This window comes from Tachyglossus aculeatus, chromosome 2 (assembly GCF_015852505.1).
Source record: "Tachyglossus aculeatus isolate mTacAcu1 chromosome 2, mTacAcu1.pri, whole genome shotgun sequence".
NCBI lineage: Eukaryota > Metazoa > Chordata > Mammalia > Monotremata > Tachyglossidae > Tachyglossus > Tachyglossus aculeatus.
In genome coordinates, this window is record NC_052067.1 from 38252759 (window position 1) to 38271559 (window position 18801).

Sequence of the window (18801 nt, forward strand, 5' to 3'; positions counted from 1 at the left end):
GTTCAATGCCTTTCTAGGGGCTTTGTCATTGTGAAAAGAAGGTGAAAGAAACTGACTGGTTCAGAGATTGTTTTCTAATGGTTTGATTTCACGGTCTTTGTGTTGCTTAAGTACCATTCATCTTCCTCCAGATCTTTAGTGGGAATTTCGTCGGGCTTGGCAGAAATATTTTCAGTCAGCCTACCAGGTCGTACCAAAGGTCTGTGTGATCTCTTATCAAGCGAGAGTGGAGAGGCCTTCATTAGAGCAAGTGCCTTGTGCTATCTCTCGCTCAAAGACTTATCGCACCCATAAAAGCTGATTTCACATCCTAAATGCTTGTTGCACTTGCCATATTCATTTGGAAGCAAATACAGTGTTGGTTTTCTCTGAATTTGGTTCGGTTTAATGGTTTTGTTGGATAATTCTACCATGTGAACCATTTCATCATTGAAATGATGAAGGGGTTGATGTTTGTGTGTGCAGGTCTTAAATCAGAATGATAACTCAGTAAGGCCCCAAACTCATTTCCTTCCATTTCTTGTACACATCCGGTCTCTCTTTATTGTGAAAATGCATCCTCAGTTCATGCCCCCATGGCCATCATTTGCTACCTGGGCATGATTTATTGCCAACATTTTTACACACAAGCTTGGGCTCCCCAATTCAGGCTCCACAAAACCCATTCTACTCTATCCCAGGATCAGACTTCTCCTACAGTTGCATTATGTTTGCTTTATTAGATCCCTAATTGCATGCTGAATTAATGCCATAGAGACAAAGGAAAACCTTGGGGAAATGAGAGGGCCAGCACTGGAGAGATCGGGCACGTGAGTGTTAAAGTGTGGCCAGACTGTTACTGTTAAAGCCACCAAGTGCACACCGGAGTAAATCTGCCAAGGAAGGGTGTATTGAGAGGGACCATCACAAGGCTAGAAACAGCTCATCCAGGTGGAATTTTTAAATCCACGCCACGATTTACCTCTTTTACTCTGCTGCACTGTTACTGAGTTACGGATGAGCTAACAGCTGTGAGTGAAAGACTTCTCATTATTTAAAATCAGGGGAATAGAGAAAACTTGCAGCATTTATATAAAGTACACACTTTTTGCAGTGGGACTGTTTACTTCTTAATTAAGATGACTGCAGACTGTGATGATATAGCTTCAGAATGTTTGACCTGAATGAAAATTCCTGGCTTGGGTTGGGATATCTTTTGGCAGCTATTGCCCAGAAATGTGTGGCTGCTTCTCTTAATGCACGCTTAATTAGCTCATGTGGCGTAAGGCATTTAGGGCCAACCTAGATGGGAGTTCTGCTGGTAATAAAGAGTAATGATGTAAAGCAACCTTTAGAAACAAACGTGGTTAGTCCCACAACCATGTAGAAACAGATGCGCACATAGGTCCTGTCTCACGTTCCAGAAAGCTCAATAATAATAATAATGGTGGCATTTATTAAGTGCTTACTATATGCAAAGCACTGTTCTAAGCTCTGGGGAGGTTACAAGGTGATGAGGTTGTCCCACAGGGTGCTCACAGTCTTCATCCCCATTTTACAGATGAGGTAACTGGGGCCCAGAGAAGTGAAGTGACTTGCCCTAAGTCACACAGCTGACAAGTGGTGGAGCTGGGATTTGAACCCGTGACCTCTGACTCCAAAGCCCAGGCTCTTTCCACTGAGCCATGCTGCTTCAATCAGTAACTGCAGAAACTGTCCAGTCTTTCCTCTCTTTATGTTAGTCCCCTTGTGTCCAAGCATATCTGCAGGTAGCAAACAAATGTGCTTTCTCAAGTAAAGAAACTCTGGGTTGCTGTTCTGATGGAGATGAAAGGTGAGAGGGGAAACCAGCCACTAGAGGAGTTGTCCATTCCAATTTGACAATTTATAATAATAATAATGATAATAGCATTTATTAAGCGCTTACTATGTGCAAAGCACTGTTCTAAGTGCTGGGGAGGTTACAAGGTAATCAGGTTGTCCCACGGGGGGCTCACAGTCTTAATCCCCATTTTACAGATGAGGTAACTGAGGCGCAGAGAAGTTAAGTGACTTGCCCAAAGTCACACAGCTGACAATTGGCGGAGTAGGGATTTGAACCCATAACCTCTGACTCCAAAGCCTGGGCTCTTTCCACTGAGCCACACTGCTTCTCCTTTGGTGGCAGGGAAACTTCTAAATTGAAGGCTTCTGACAGCTGGAGTCCAAGGACGAACAGTGCGTTAAAGGAGGATTTCCATAGTGTACCCAAGTGCCAAATTTTGTTGAAAAGCAATAGAATATAATAATAATTATCATTATTATTATGGTATTTGTTAAGCACTTACTATGTGCCAGGCACTGTACTAAGCGCTGGGGTGCATACAAACAAATTGGGTTGAACACAGTCCCTGTCCCGTGTGGGGCTCACAGTCTCATTCCCCATTATGCAGATGACGTAACTGAGGCACAGAGAAGTGACTTGCCCAAAGCACACAGTCACACAGCAAACCAGAGAAGCAGTGTGGCTCAGTGGAAGGAGCACAGGCTTTGGAGTCAGAGGTCACTGGTTCAAATCCTAGCTCCGCCAATTGTCAGCTGTGTGACTTTGGGCAAGTCACTTAGCTTCTCTGTGCTTCCGTGACCTCATCTGTAAAATGGGGATTAAGACTGTGAACCCTCCGTGGGACAACCTGATAACCTTGTAACCTCCCCAGTGCTTAGAACAGTGCTTTGCACATAGTAAGTGCTTAATAAATGCCATTATTATCATTATTATTATTAAGTGCCAGAACTGGGATTACAATGCATGACCTTCTGATTCCCAGGCCCATGCTCTATCCATTATGCCATGCTGCTTTTATCCAGAATGGCTTAGGCACAATCCTGCCTTCAAGCAGAGGGATTCATTCATTCATTCATTCAATCGTATTTATTGAGTGCTTACTGTGTGCAAAGCACTGTACTAAGCGCTTGGGAAGTCCAAGTCGGCAACATAGAGAGACGGCCCCTACCCAACAGCGGGCTCACAGTCTAGAAGGGGGAGACAGACAACAGAACAAAACATATTAACAAAATAAAATAAATAGAATAAATATGTACAAATAAAATAAATAAATAGAGTGATAAATACGTACAAACATATATACATATATACAGGTGCTGTGGGGAGGGGAAGGAGGTAAGGAGGGGGAGGGAGGGATCCTGACTTCTCAAAATCCACTCTTGCCATATGATTCTACACTGAAGAATACAAACCCAATCGAATTACTGTGCAGGCCATCCAAAAACAAGAACATAGGTCAATTCAATTACTCCCAAAAGATATCATAGACAAATAACACTATAAATGTTTCTTTGCTTTTCGCTTCTACTGTACCTCAATCTTCCCTCTATGTGGCTATGTATGTTTTGTGTGTGTGTGTGTGTGTGTGTGTTTGAGAGCTCTCACCTCCTGAGGCCTGAAGTTTTGCCACCACTGGCTTTCTGCTCTGATGATTGCAAACAAGTGTGATTTTTTAAAATGTGTAGATTTTCAATTAAAGAAAATAGTGGGGAAGGTGCAGGGAGAGTGAACTTAAAGAGACAGGAAATAAGGATGATGAAAGGAGAAAGGTGAATGGAAAAGTAAACTATTTTTCCACTCTTAAGTGTCCTGTTTTAAGGGGATCATCATAAATCCAGGGCTGACAATTTCTGAGTACATTAATATTGTAGGCAGACAAGTCCCCCAAGCACTTAAGTACAGTGCACTGCACATAGTTAACACTCGATAAATGCAGTTGATCAATTGATTGATGTAGGCAGGCAGTCTCCCCATTCTAGATTGTAAGCTTTTTATGAGCAGAGAACATGCATACCAATTTTGTTGCAGTATACCCAGTATACCAAGTGCTTAGTACAGTGCTCTGAACACAGTAAGTGCTCAATAAATACCATTGATTGATTAATTGGTCAAGAGGTTAATTACTAATCTACCTGGAGGTTATCACCACTGACCCTCTAGGGTAACAGGACTGTCCCACTAGGTAATCATTACTGATAGGGTCACACATCAAGATCACAAATCCTCTTTATTGAAGAGACCAACTGGCCCCGCATACCAGGCTGCACCATCCCAGTTTAATCTGGTAGACACACAACTTGCCTCATGTAGCTAAAAGGTTGCAAACTCCCAAATGCATCCCAGACTCCCCTCCTTAGTCCCCAGTCCAACAAAGAGTCCCACATGATGAACAGATTCCTCCTTTCTTTAGTTGACAATAGGCGGGAACATGTGGAAACCCTTTCTCCATAGAAATTCCTCTTCTGATGATGTAAGCAATTCTGACCCCTTCTCCTTTAATGGGAATCCTTTCCTTGAGAGATCCTTCTGTTGATGGTGGTATCCGTGAGTCTTCCCCTTGAACGGTTCCAGAGATGACCAGATTCTCCACCCCTGACTGATGTAGACTCAGTGCCAGTGTCTTGTAGCCATTTTTGGCAGATGGCAAGCCAGGTGCTTAGTGGTCCCCTGCAATTTTAAATTTCTATTCATTCATTCATTCAATCGTATTTATTGAGTTCTTACTGTGTGCAGAGCACCTTACTAAGTGCTCGGAAAGCACTATTCAGCAATAGAGACAATCCCTGCCCACAACAGGCGTACAGTCTAGAAAGGGGGAGACAGACATCAAAGCAAGTAACAGGCATAAATAGCATCAATATAAATAAATAGAATTATAGATATATACTCATCAAAACAAGTAAACCAGCATCAAAAGAAGTAAACAGGCAATATTCTATGAACAATAAAGCCAAGTTCAGCCACTGAACAGAACACCAGGCAAGGTGCACCACAATCTTTTAGTTGGAATCATTATACCAATTAACACTTCACTAGTGGGATCCTTAAATCATGCCCATACAAGTGGGTGGGGAAGGAGATAAGGTTTCAGTGGACTGAATCAATGAAATCTTTTTTTCTGTTTCTAATGGGTGCATAAAAAGGGTGATCCACCAGAGAACAGGCTGTCCTGGACTAGAAAGTAGGGATGGATGATTCTACTATAGTTAAAGCTTACCCCAGGAAATGAAATTAACCTTGAGGCAGTCTGAGAAGAAGTCCCTGATCCGGCTTCCCCCGCCAGCATTACTAAGAATGAAACCCTTTGCTGTGGGAACTCTGGTTGTGTCACTGGTAAATCATGAGGATGGAGCTAAGGCAAGAGTTCTTCAGACTGGAGGGTTCAATATTTCTCTCCCCTCCCACCCCGCCCCAGTTTCACCCTAGTTCATGAAAGAATACACCCTCTGCTACAATAAAAGCCTCGTGAAATTTGAACTGAGGAAGGAGATTTTGCTCCATTCCTAAACTAAAATTTAGATATACGACTGTAGACTTGAGCAACCTCTGAAAGAAAATGGGAAGGAAAGTCCCCTGTTTGTCACACGCTTTAAGGCTCCTTCCTGATATTTTTCAGAGTAAATCCTTTGGTGCTCTTGAAATCCATGTATTTGACTCACATATTGGTATTTTCCATTTAGATGCCCAAGTGGGCCTGAGGTGTGGGTGTCAGTTGCTAAATAAGAGGGCTCCTATTCCAATTTCAATTAAGAGTTCTCTAAATGACTGGATATATTTTCCGTGGTGATTGGCCCTTCTTTTAGAAACTCATGATTGTTTTTGAGGGTTTTAAAGGCAAGAAATTGAAGAAGTGACAAACCACATTAACCTCAGCCAAGAAATGAAAGTGGTCAACATATTCGACAGTGAACGCCCGAGGAAGAGGGAAGCATCATGGATTTGTTTCAGCAAAATCAATCAGTCAGTGGTATTTGTTGAGTGCTATTTGTATACAGAGCACTGTAGTAAGTGCTTGGAGAAGTAAGGAGCTTGCAGGCTAAAGGGGGAGAAAGACATTAATTTAAATAAATGACAGATATGTACTTAAGTGTAGTGGGGCTGCAGGTAGAATGAATATCAAGTGCTCAAAGGATACAGATCCAAATTCATAGGCAATGCAGGAGGGAGAGGGAGTAGGTGAAAAGAGGGCTTAATTGGGGAAGGCCTCCTGGAGGAGATGTGACTTTAAAAGACTTCGAAGGTAGTCTGTTGTATATAAACGGGGAGGGAGTAGGTCAGAGGATGTGTCTCCCTCAAAACTGTAAGCTCACTGTGGGCAGGGAAAGTGTCTACCAACTCTGTTATATTGTAGTCCCCCAAGCACTTAGTACAATGCACTGTACATAGTTAACACTCGATAAATGCAATTGATCGACTGATTGACGTAGGCAAGGGGTCAGCATGGGAGATCAAGGTACAGTAAATTAGTTGGAGTTGGATGAGCAAATTGTGTGGGCTGGGTTATAGTAGGAAATTAAGCACTTAGTACAATGCCCTGCACACAGTAAGTGCTCAATAAATACGATTGAATGAAATTAGTGAGGAAACCAAGGAGGGGGTGAGCTGATTGAGTGTTTTAAGCAAGGAGTTTTTGTTTTATGTGGAGGCGGATGGGCAACCACCGGAGGCTGAGAGGAGTAGGGAAGCATGGACTGAATTTTTTTTTAGAAAAATGATCCATGCAGCAGAGTGAAGTGTGGACTGGAGTGGGGAGAGACAAGAAGCAGGGAGGTCAGCAAGGGGGCTGATGCAGTAGTCAAGGTGGGCTATGATAAGTGCTTGACTAAGCATACTAGCAGTTAGAATAAAGAAGAAAGGGTGGATTTTAGTAATGTGAAGGTAGAACCAACAAGATTTGGTGACAGATTGAATATATATGCGTGAGATGATTTGAGGATAATGCCAAGGTCCCAGGCTTGTGAGATAGGGAGGATAGCGGTATTGTCTGCAGTGATGGGAAAGATGGGGGAAGGACAGGGTTTGGATGGGAGGATGAGGAGTTCTGTTTTGTATTGGTTTAGTTTGATGTATTGGCAGAACATCCAAATAGAGATTTCCTGAAGGCAGGAGGAGATGTGAGACTGCAGAGAAGGAGATAGATCAGGCCTTGGAGATGTAGATATGGGAATCATCCACTGGTAGTTAATGTCATGGGAATGATTGACTTCTCCAAGAGAGTGGATGTAGATGGAGAATAAAAGGGGACTCAGACCTGACCTTTGAGGGACTCCCCACTGTCAGAGGGTGGGAGACAGAGGGGGAGCCTGTGAAAAAGGCTGAGAAGGAGCAGTCAGAGAGATAGGAGAACCTGGAGAGAACAGCGTCAGTGAAGCCAAGGTTGGACAATGTTTCAAGAATGGGAGAGGATGGAGTAAAGGCCGTTAGATTAGGGAGTTTTGCTACTGGGCCAAGAACTTTGAAGAAACAAGGAAGATTTGCCATCCATGATATACAGATTGGAGTGTTGGTTGATAACACATACTTTGGCCTCAATTGTCTAGCTCTTTCGTGAGAAAGTGTTTGGAGCCTTGAATTGTCAAGAAACTTATCTCAATTCTCCACTTTACTTTGTTGTGTCTAGAGACAAACCAAGGGCACATTCTCCAACGTCTTCCCCATATGCCCATTATATTCAAGATATATTCAAGGGTTTAGGAAATCCAGTGCAGAGAAGCCCTGATGCTGACAAGAAAAATGTGATAAAACAGCTAGGATACTGCATTGCTTAGAAACATGTGATTGTCAGAAACCTTTCTCCACACCCTCCAATCTCCTTTTCCCACCAAAAAACAAACTCCCTGATGCTATTTCTTGTGATAGCTCATAGACATTACACTTGAATTATCAGCTGAGGTAAAAAGGTACCCAAGGATTTGATTACTCACCTTCCTTCTCTTCCACCTTACCAGAGGGCAAGGAGGAGAGGTGTCTCTTCCATATGGCTTTGAGAGTCTACTTTTTCTTAGCTTTGCAAACAACTTTATTTACAACAAAAACAACAAGCTAGCTTTTGGTGGATTTCAAAAACCCAATTAAACCTTGGTAAAATGTTCCAAACCACCTCATGTTTTGTACTTGTTCTATGCCTTTCATTCAGCTCTATTAAAGCATTTTCAAAACCCAAATAAATTCCTAGAGCTTTAGAATGGCCCTGTGAAGGCTGGTGCTTATTTTTTAGTTCTCTTTGCCATTAGGGAAGCAGAAACAGTGACTGTGTCTACAGGAGATGAACAGTGTGAAAATTAATTTTTTAAAAAACTGGGGCTGAAAACTCCACAGAAGCTGAAGAAATATAAGAAATCTGAGTGACTGTTGCCTGCTTATTAATAGCCACTGTGCTCACAGACTCATTTTCAACCCAGTGAAAGAGGGAGTTGGTAACGAATATTTCTGTCACAATTTAGAACAGTTCCCTATGCTAGAAGCAGAGTGAGCATATGGAGAGAGGCAGCCATTCAGGATGTAAGATTTTCCCTGAGGTCTGTTTAATCTTGTGGCTTGGTCTCTCCCCCTAACTCTGCTACCTTCCTTCCTGGGTTTAGGGGAATATTCTGGCCTCTTATCAACCTTTCGGCCACCTCTTGCACTTTGGAATTTATTTATTTATGCTCCTCCTCAGCATTTGTGAGATTTGTTTGAACCAACTCTGTAGTATTGTATTCTCCCAAGTGCTTAGGCCCGTGCTCTGCACACAGTAAGTGCTTAATAAATATCACTCATTGATTGATTGATTATTCAGTGTTATATATTGTTTTCACTATTTTTGAATCTATCTATGTCTGCCTTCCCCCATTAGAGTGTAAGCTCCCTATGGGCATAGAACGTATCTGGCTCTTCTGTTGTATGCCCCAAGTGCTTAGTACAGCTCAATGCATTCAAGTAGGACAGAATTCCTGATATAGGCCCAAAGGTGAGATTAGTAGTGGGAACTTCCTTAATGGAGAGTTGAGTGAGCATTGCCCCAAAACCTTCATCCAGGGTATGGCTAACATTGGGCAGGTAATAATAATGATGGCATTTGTTAAGCACTTTCTATGTGCAAAGCACTGTTCTAAGCGCTGGGTAGTTACAAGCATGCTTTACATGGAAACTTCTCCTGGAAAATTCAACTGAAAATAGCATCACACAACCAGTGGGTTATCCAGGGCCTGAGCTCAAAGCAAGGTTCCAAACTAATCTGACAAGTTCACTAGTTCAGCAATTTCATGGTGGCACCTTTCCAAAAAACCCAACTTGAAAATGCTTGTCCACATGAAATAAATGAGAGGTAATATTAAAAGAAATTGTGTGGCTTGCACCTCTTTCTTCTCAGCACAATTTACAATTGAATGAGAGGTAATTTAGTAACTAGTATCCATCTCTCTGGTCATTTCTTTCTTCCACAAACTTACTGGGTGTCTGTTTCCCCCACTAGATTGTGAGCTGCTTGAGAATGGGGAAAATGTTTTCTAACTCTATTTTACTCTCCCAAACATTCAGTGCAGTGCGTTGTCCACAATAGGCACTCAGTAAATACTAGCTATTTAAATAATAGGTATTTTTCTAGCAATTCTGTGTGGATTGCTTGGCAAATACTGGGTTAGATTTGTAGAAAGTCCTAAAGGTGCTAAAACAACTTGCCTAAAATTATACATAAAATGGTCCCGGGTTTACAAATCGTCAGGTAATATAAGTTGTCCAACCCAGTATAAAAATGTACCAGATTAGTACAGTCTACCTGTGTGCAGGTGGCCTAATGGGAAGAGGCCTGGGGGTCACAGGACCTGGGTTTTAATCCTGGTTCCACCATTTACCTTCTGGGTGACCCTGGGCAAGTCACTTATCAATCAAACAATCAATCAATGGTATTTATTAAGCACTTAACTGTGTGCAGAGCACTGTACAAAGCACTTGGGAGAGTACAAAACAACAGAATTAGTTTCCCTATGAAGAGCTTAGAGTCTACAGGTGCTTACAGTCTACAGTCACTTAACATCTCTGTGCCTCAGTTTTCTCACCTGTAAAATAGAGGTATAATACCTGTTCTCCCTCCCACTTCCACTGTGAGCTCTGTGTTAGGGACTGTATATAATAATAATAATAATATTGATGCCATTTGTTAAGCGCTTACTATGTGCAAAGCACTGTTGTATGCACTGGGGAGGTTACAAGGTGATCAGGTTGTCCCTCAGCGGGCTCACAGTCATCATCCCCATTTCACAGATGAGGGAACTGAGGCACAGAGAAGTTAAGTGGCTTGCCCAAAGTCACACAGCTGACAATTGGTGGAGCTGGAATTCGAACCCATGACCTCTGACCCCAAAGCCCATGCTCTTTCCACTGAGTCACTCTGCATCTGGAGTCCAACCCTAAGTACTTAGTTCAGTGTTTGGTACATAGTGAGTGCTTACAAATACCACGATTGTTTGTTATGCCTGTTGGTAGGGAAGAAACTGTTCTAATTGGAATAACTTTCGCCATTGTAGAGAAGGAGGCTATATTTCCCATCTAATCTCTGTCCACTGGAGCAGAGGGAATCCTTTTCCCACCCGCATATTAGTGCCACAGGTGATCACACATCAACCTTTCTCTTGGGCCCTTCCCCCAGGTGGCCTCCAGGCCCATGGACCAGGTGCAGTCTGCTGCAGCCCCTTCTTTTTGAACAGAAAAGGTATCAACTGGTGCAGCCTCCTCAGGCTAGGAAAGAGGATTCTAGCTGGGTCGAGTGATGTTTTGATGCAAGCTTACTCGATAATTTTAGATGATTTGTTAGATTTGTTAGATTGCCTTGTGGAAACTCTAAGTCTCTGGCCCAGCTCGCTCTGAAACTGATCCCAGTCAATCTGTAACCTGCTTAGACCCTCTGGGTTTGAGCAGGAGAGGAGGTCCAGACTGGAGACCCAGACTCTCCTTGAGAGATGGAGACTTCTGTGCTCATACGGGAAAGTGTTTTTATTTGAAGCACTTTCTGTTCAAGCTGAGGCAACAGGCCATCGCAGGAGGAACAGGGTGATGGTTGTCCTTTCCCATGGTGTGGATGGACTATCTACCATCCTTAACTTCTCCTTCTAATACCCCATCAGGGACCAGTCTTCTGTAAATCTAGCTTTCCTGTTTGAGTTTTGGGTTTTCTTTTTGAGCCTTCTGATAATAATAATAATAATAATAATAATAATGGTACTTTTTAATGTATTTATTAAGCATTTACTTTATGTCAAACACCATTCTAAGTGCTGGGTTAGGTACAAGTAAATTAGGTCAGACATAGTCCTTTTCCCTCACGCGGCTCACAGTCAAAATAGGAGGAAGAACAGGTGTTAATCCCCATTCTACAGTTGAGGAAACTGAGGCACATAAAAGTCAAATGACTTGACCAAGATCACCCAGCAAGTAATTGGCAGAGCTGGGATTAGAACCCAAGTCTCCTAACTCCCAGGCCCGTGGTCTTTCCAGTTGGCCATGCTACTTCTCTTGCATTTTGTGTGTGCCAAGCACTGTACTAAGTGCTGGGGTAGATATAAGATAATCAGGTCCTACACAGAGCTCACATTCTAACTAGGAGGGAGAACAGGTACTGAATCCCCATTTTGCAGATGGAGGAACTGAAGCACAGAGACTTTAAATGACTTGCCCAAAGTCACACAACAGGTAAGTGGTGGAGCTGGGATTAGAACCCAGATCCTCTTTCCACTAAGCCACCCTGCTTCCTATTGCTTCTAGAATCTCTAACGTTCCCTCTAACAGTTCTTTATGGACTGCTTTACCAAAAATTTGGCTAAGAATCTGCTGATGATTTCTGACTACCCAGCTTCCTATGGTAATGAATTCCATATGTTTATCCACAATACGAAAAAGACTTTTCTTTGGTTCTTTTGAATTATTCACCTTCAAGCTTCCTTTAGTGCCCCCCAACCTGTAGTCATAGAACTTTTCTTTAGAAGAATATTGTGATTGTGGTCATCTTCAACCAATATTGCTCTTGTCTCTATTTGAAATTCCAGTCTTTCCAGACATTTTCCTTAAACGTTTTAAATGCAGTTCTTTAACTCTTTTAGGATACTTAAGGAGCAGGGTGAGGATAGGGGAAAAAAAGGATTCCACAGTGTAATATTTTGGAATATTTTCCCCCAATAGGGAAATAGGTTTGTCTCTAAACCTTTTTTTTTTAAAATTTTCTTTTTTTTCTAAGCAGCAATTAACTGGTGCTTTTAGAAAAGAGCCATTTTCTTTTTCAGTGGAAGTCACTGTTTATTTTTCGAAATTCTAGTGCTTGCTTTAATCTTACATTTGTTGAAACATTTGAAAGCTAAATTGTCATTTTAAAAGTCATCGCCAATTATCGAGACAGGAATTTGCAAAGGTCAGTGGGAAAAAAACAAATCCACTCCCCACCCCAAACACACAGGAAAAGAAAAAGAAGCCAAAGGAGGCTTTAGGTCAAGGTTCTTGAAGGCTAATTAGATCTTTAAGACAATGTAGTGGAAATGCAAGAAGCAGCATATTCCTGAAAATATTGCATTCAATTTCACATGTTACAGAAGAATATAAAGAAATATGTGTCTTTCAAGGAGTTACACAAACTTTTTCTCTTCAGATTTTTCAGTTGTGATGTTACCAAGGAAAGTAAAGGAGGTATATGTGTCTATAACAGGCTCAGCACTCAGTGGTTCTTTCTCTTTTACTAATCAATCAATTAATGGTATTTATTGAATGCTTACTGTGTGCAAAGTACTACACTAGGTGTTTTGAAGAGTAGAATTCAACAGAGTTGGTGGAGACATTCCCTACCCCAGAAGGCTTACAGTCTAGAAAAAAGTAGACATCAATCAACCATAGTATTTATTGAGTGTCTCCTGTATGTAAAGCATTGTACTAAGTGCTCAGGAGATGCAGAGAATTTGGCTGCGATCAATATATTCTGCAAAAAACACCACATAAATCAATTGTGATCTCACTACATAAGATCTTTCTTCTGATCCTGTGTAGATGGACATGGAGGAAGACACTAGGAATGCACCCTTGGCAGACAAAGTTGGAAGGAGAAATCTCAAAGCGTTTATTTCACTCTGAAATGCCACAGTAAAAATAGACTGGCCTACCACTTTTTTCTCCTCCTGTTTTGTTTGTAGTGGTGACCTGTTAGATATTTATGAATCTGGGAAAAATCTTTTGAGCCTTCTGTGCATCTTATTGCTGGGGTAAGGGCGACCTCACTTCCATTAGACTGGCTTCTTCTCCAAGTGCTGATGTTTGTATGTGTGCATTTGTTAATTTATACTTTTTAAAAGGTAACATTGAAACAACTTTCCTTTTCAAAGCTCCTTTCCAAAATTTTTCCTCAAAGCCTCTCTGCAACTCCAGGAGGCATTTCCCAATTACATTTTCTTTCCCCAGGTCTTAGTCGCTTGACTAACACTCCAGGACTTTTGCATCATCTTTGCATTTATGCAGCTTTCCACCCATAGCGGTTCTGTACATATTAACTTAGATTCTCTACTATTTAAACTATTGTTCATACACAAATTCATCACTCAATTCTCTTCTTTTTGTTCATAATTCATCTTGTGACTGTTCCCCCTATTAGATTGTAAGATCTTTAAGGGCAGGAATCATGTCTTCTAACTCTACTCACGCAAGGTCTTAGTATAGTTCTCTGCACACAGCCGGTACTCAATAAACACTACTGATTGATCGATTTTGAAGAGTTCAAAGTGCTGAAAAAAGGACTCCTAACTTCCAACACAATATCCCTCACGAACCCAGCAACAGAAGGCTAAGAGTCAGGGCCTGTGGAGATTGAGGAGGAAGGAAGAGCGAGAGGAAAACCAGAGAGGGAAAACTAAAAGGGGAGGAAGAGTTGGGCGGCAAAGCAATAGGGAGCCTAATTGGAGTTCAAGTGCCTTTGCCATGTAGTTCCTGCCTGCTACATGGGGAGGGGAGGAGCATGATGAGTGGCAAGGAAAACAGGGGCAGAAGAGAAAACACAATAGTTTTGTAGGGAGGAGTGGGAGGACTGAAAACTGTGTAACCTCTCCCCCATTGGTCAGTTGGGTGGCCTCCAGATTAGGCCAATGTCAAGTTGTCCTGGTGACCTTATAGAATTGTATTGTCATAGAAATATAAACCTCAAACCTAGGCCTACCTACATTACCTGTATGGTAGTGAATTCTGGTATTACTAAATAAATTCAGACATCACTAAGTTATTGACCTGGAGTGCTCTATTATAGCATATTGAAAGTCTTACATGATGCAGGCAAAAATTGCTCCCTCTCTCCAGGTGGTAATAGGGGTGAAGCAACTAACAAGAGGCTCTCTACCATGACCCAGTTGGTCCTGGAATTGGGTAGGTTTGCCCTGTGGCTTAATTTGGGTCCTTTGAACAGTTACTCTAATCTTTACAGAAGGCCTCTTTGGAAGCAGTATACCCCAGCTTTGTTTCCCAGCTTGTACTATAACCAGGTGACAACTGTTGATTCTGCAGCAGTTCAGACTGACAATTCTGGCTTTTTCCCCTGATTTGCTGGGCATTTTGGGAAAATCACCAATCCCTTCTGGCCTCAGTTGCCCCAGCTGTAAAGTAGGAATAAGGCTCTCTTCCACTAAAAAACCAAACAGACCTTTAGCTCCTTAATCACACCAACTCTCAGTAAATGACTCCTTTGAATAGTAAAGCTGTTTATTGGTTCAAAGATAGCACTGCTAAGAATGAGATTGTAGCCAATGGTTTGAGTGTCAAGTTGTTCAGTAAAAGCAAGCATTTCATCTAAATTTTGCGCGCTTCTAAACGCTTTGAATAGTGCTCTGCATATAAGTGCTCAGTAAGTACCATTGATGATGATGATGATGATGAAATGAAGATCAAAATGCCCTGTTAGGAATGGAAAAGCAGGCTCTAATCTCTCCTCTCCACTCTGAAGGAGAGGGTGTCTGGATCACTCTACCCTTCTGCATGCTCTCCCCTTGCTTAAATATCTTTAATGCCCCAATTTCAATCTCCACCCTCCTCCATGTACAAGAAAGAGAAATGGGCTGAATGTATAAAGAACATTCACCTTTTATAATTCCTGGCATTCCTTTATGCTAAAGGAATTCCATAATTGTACAAGATGCAAATGTTCAAAACAGAGTAGCTGAGGAAGGAAGCCTTGGGGAGTGACCTTTTTTATATTCCACATTGGAAGGAAACTCTTTGAGCTTGGGTTCTCTGTGCTAGAATCTGCCGAGTGGTTAACTAAACAAATCTGTGCCCCTGATTCTTGTTTTCAGAGAACACGATGACAGATTCTAGAACACATGAAAAGCTCTGATTCCTTGAAGCTGAACTCTCCGGAAGTTTTGCAAAGCCCTTTTCTCCTATCAAGCCCCAGAGATGCAGTTCTGTAGGAAGGAGTAATGCAATTAAAAGAAGCTGTTTCTGAAAGAGGAAGTCCACAGGGATAAACTATTAGCTAACAAATGAACTGCTTTAACCTCAAAGGACCCTGTGGTCAGCCCTCTTTCTGCCCCCTTAAGTAAGTGTGAAATGAGTGTCATGACATCTAAATGTATTTAAATTTTCTGCTGGAGGGAAAACCATATGACTTCTGTGTGCTTTCCGTGGAGCCTGGGGAGCAAGCCTCTCCCAAAATCGTATTCCAAAGTAACAAAACGTAAACAGAACACTCCATCCTCTGCAGATACGATTGTTTGGTTTCCATGGCACAGACGAAGCTCCTGAGAAACCAAGATGACAGGTTCTGAAAAAAAAGCTATTGGTACTTCACTGAACTCCTCTCAAGATCACACCTGGAGAGTTTCTAGTGCTCTACCAGTCTCGACTATGGGAGGGAGAGTCAAGCAGAAGCATATCCATTCCATTCCCAGTTTGGGCAGTGGCTAGTGAGTGGAAGGCAATCTGCTACAAGTCAAAACTCACCTGTGCTGGGCAGCTGTGGTGTGGGAGAGAGTCAAGGGGAGAGAGATTCAAGTTGACTGCCCGGAAGAAGGCAATAATAAACCACTTCCATATTTTTATGAAAAAAAACAAACGAACATACACTAACAGAATGGTTGCAGATGGAGGTAGGGTTCTGGGAGCGATATGGCCATGGAGCCACTGTGGGTCAGAAATGACTTGACAACGTAAGACAAGGCAAGACTTCGTTGAAATGCCACAGGATCAGGCCTACATTAAGGATGGGTTTGCTGAAGGCATAATGCAGCAGTGTTGTGTCTCTTTTATAGGATTGGTGACTGATAATGATGTTTCTCCGAAGGAAACAACTCCACTATACAAGGTCTCTCTTATGTGATTGCAGGAGGATGAGGATAATAGGGCATTGTGAAGGAGAGGGAGGAGGAAGAGGAGAAAAACCCTCTAAGAGGTTTTAATTGATGAAAGACTGTAGTTGAGGAGCAGGAGAGTGAGACAGATGTGGGGGGGGGGGGGTTGGTCTAGTGTATAATGTTCAGTTTTGGCCCAGGCTTTAGTTGACTTAAGTCTTCAGGAAAATTTCCCTTAAGAAGGTTCACCCGCAGAAGCTCTCCAACCTTTTTCTTCCTTCTTCTTCACTAAATTCTCCGGAGGCACATAAATTCTGCTAGGATGCAGCTGAATTCTTTGGAGAATTTCTGAAGGGTAAACATGCTCTGAGATGCCTTATCATCCCCAGAGCTGGGTTTGGAAATAAAAAAATCTCCAATTCACAGCTTGTTTAGATATTGAAAATACTATGAAAAACTATTTGTGGTATCTTGACATATCCTAGGATAATCTATGCTATGGAAATGAAAGTTAGTCTTAAATTAGGTTTCTTCTATGAGGTGGGATTGTGCTGTTCTGTTTGACCCTCCTTCAGGATCCATCCGAAGCTGACAGGGACATGTAGAAAAGGTGGTAAAGGCCTGGGAGTGAGGCCCTGTGAGTGGAGTTCTTTAAAATAAATGCTAGTGAATGTGATAAGGGCCCCGGAGATTAGGGGGAGACTAAGAATTATGGTCTTGCCAAAGGTTTAGAAATGCCTGGGTTCATACTGGCTGGAAGAGTTTTAGCTAAGATCAAACTCGAAGAACAGATATGGAGAATCCTGGGTATGGCTTCAGCTTCATCACTGAACTTGGGTGACCCCTCAGGAGACCCATTAGCTGAGAAAAAGTCATTATCACCTACCTCACAGCGGGATCATGTTTGTTGAAGAGATTGGAGAGGCACTCAATGAAGAGTTGGGATTGTTAGAACATAAACATATGCATCCATGTTCATGTTTCCAAGGCATGGTCTATCCACCACAGAAAAACAGAGTGGCATCCAGGAAACTGCCTTTCTCAGATCCACAGCTATTTTCTTTAACACTCCTTGTTCTATTTTTGAGGTCAATGGAAATGCACAAATGTAGTTATTCAAGAACGGCCATTGCAGGATGGTGCCGTTTCTTGAAGGAACAATCAGTCAATAAATCAATCACATTTATTGAGTGCTTACCCTCTGCAGAGCACTGTACTAAGCACTTGGGGGAGTACAATAATCCAACAAATGAAGTTTTCTCTCCCTTTACAAAACAGTCTCAAGAGGTTCATGGTTTGAATTTTTTTTCTAACGGCATTTGTTAAGCACTTACTATGTGCCAGGCACTGTACTATGGTAGGTATGAGTTAATCAGGTTGGACACAGTCCCTGCCCCACATGGGGCTCACAGTCTTAATCCCCATTTCACAGATGAGGTAACTGAGGCACAGAGAAGTTAAGTGACTTGCCCAAGATCACACAGCAGACATGTGGCAGAACCAGGATTAGAACTCAAGTCCTTCTGACTCCAACCTGTGCTGTATCCACTAGGCCATCCTACTTTGGGTGTTTGGAGTGTTTGCTTCTGTTGTGAGGTAGAAGAATGCTAACTCCCTGAGACCCAAGAATTTGTTATTTTGAAGGCTGTAGCCAAAATATCAATGGGCCCAATTTTTGGCTGTCCAGATAGTGACATGATCACTTTGTTAAATGTAGAAGGAGGCTGGATCATTTTGGTTGCCGGGAAGGATAGCAATGCAACTCTCAATTTAGGTCACTCCTCACCAGTCTCACTGAGAATTCAGGAATTGGTGGTAAGGATAGGGGGCCTGATGTCATCCAGCCTGTTCTCCTAGTGGGCCATTTTACCTGGCATCTAGGGATTCAAATTCACCAGAAATCCAGCCCTGAACACTCACTCTGTGGGGCTTCTGGTGCATCGGCTGAAATGAAAGACCCAAAGCAGGATGACAACCCAGATGGTAAATCAGATTATGTTGTATCCACCCAACTTCTCACCCGTCAGGCGCTAGCTTTGGGCCGCTGGCTGGGAACATGCCGCTTGGTGTGATCACCGTGCTGTGCAGTCCTTCTGAAATCAATCAATCAATCAATCGTATTTATTGAGCGCTTACTGTGTGCAGAGCACTGTACTAAGCGCTTGGGAAGTACAAGTTGGCAACATATAGAGACAGTCCCTACCCAACAGTGGGCTCACAGTCTAAAAGGGAGAGACAGAGAACAAAACCAAACATACTAACAAAATAAAATAAATAGAAAGCAGACTCCTCCTTACTGTGTGCCCCCTGCCAGATGAATAACAGCACTTGATGTTGAAAAGGAAATGGCACCTTTCATCTGGACCTCTCAGTACCCTGGCCCCTGTCAGTGATTCACTTTGACCGCATCTGCATGGAGCCAGCATCCTTTCTGAGATGATTTTTTAATAGCATTTCTTAAGCATTTACTATCCTGTAGTAGTAATAATAATAATAATAATAATAATAGCATCTATTAAGCACTTAATAATAATGATGGCATTTGTTAAGCGTTTACTATGTGCAAAGCACTGTTCTAAGCGCTGGGGGGATACAACGTGATCAGGTTGTCCCACGTGGGGCTCACAGTCAATCCCCAATTTACAGATGAGGTAACTGAGGCTCAGAGAAGTTAAGTGACTTGCCCAAGGTCACACAGCAGACGTGGCAGAGCCA

General features: G+C 42.3%; 1 long non-coding RNA gene and 1 other non-coding gene across 2 annotated transcripts in view; both read left to right on the forward strand.

Annotated features, from left to right (window-relative positions):
* Window positions 1-18801, forward strand: part of LOC119923033 — a 106882-nt gene that overhangs the window by 86437 nt on the left and 1644 nt on the right. The window lies entirely within an intron of this gene.
* On the forward strand, window positions 15592-15729 carry LOC119924829. Its single transcript, XR_005449517.1, has one exon. It is a non-coding gene; the product is annotated as a small nucleolar RNA SNORA7 (small nucleolar RNA).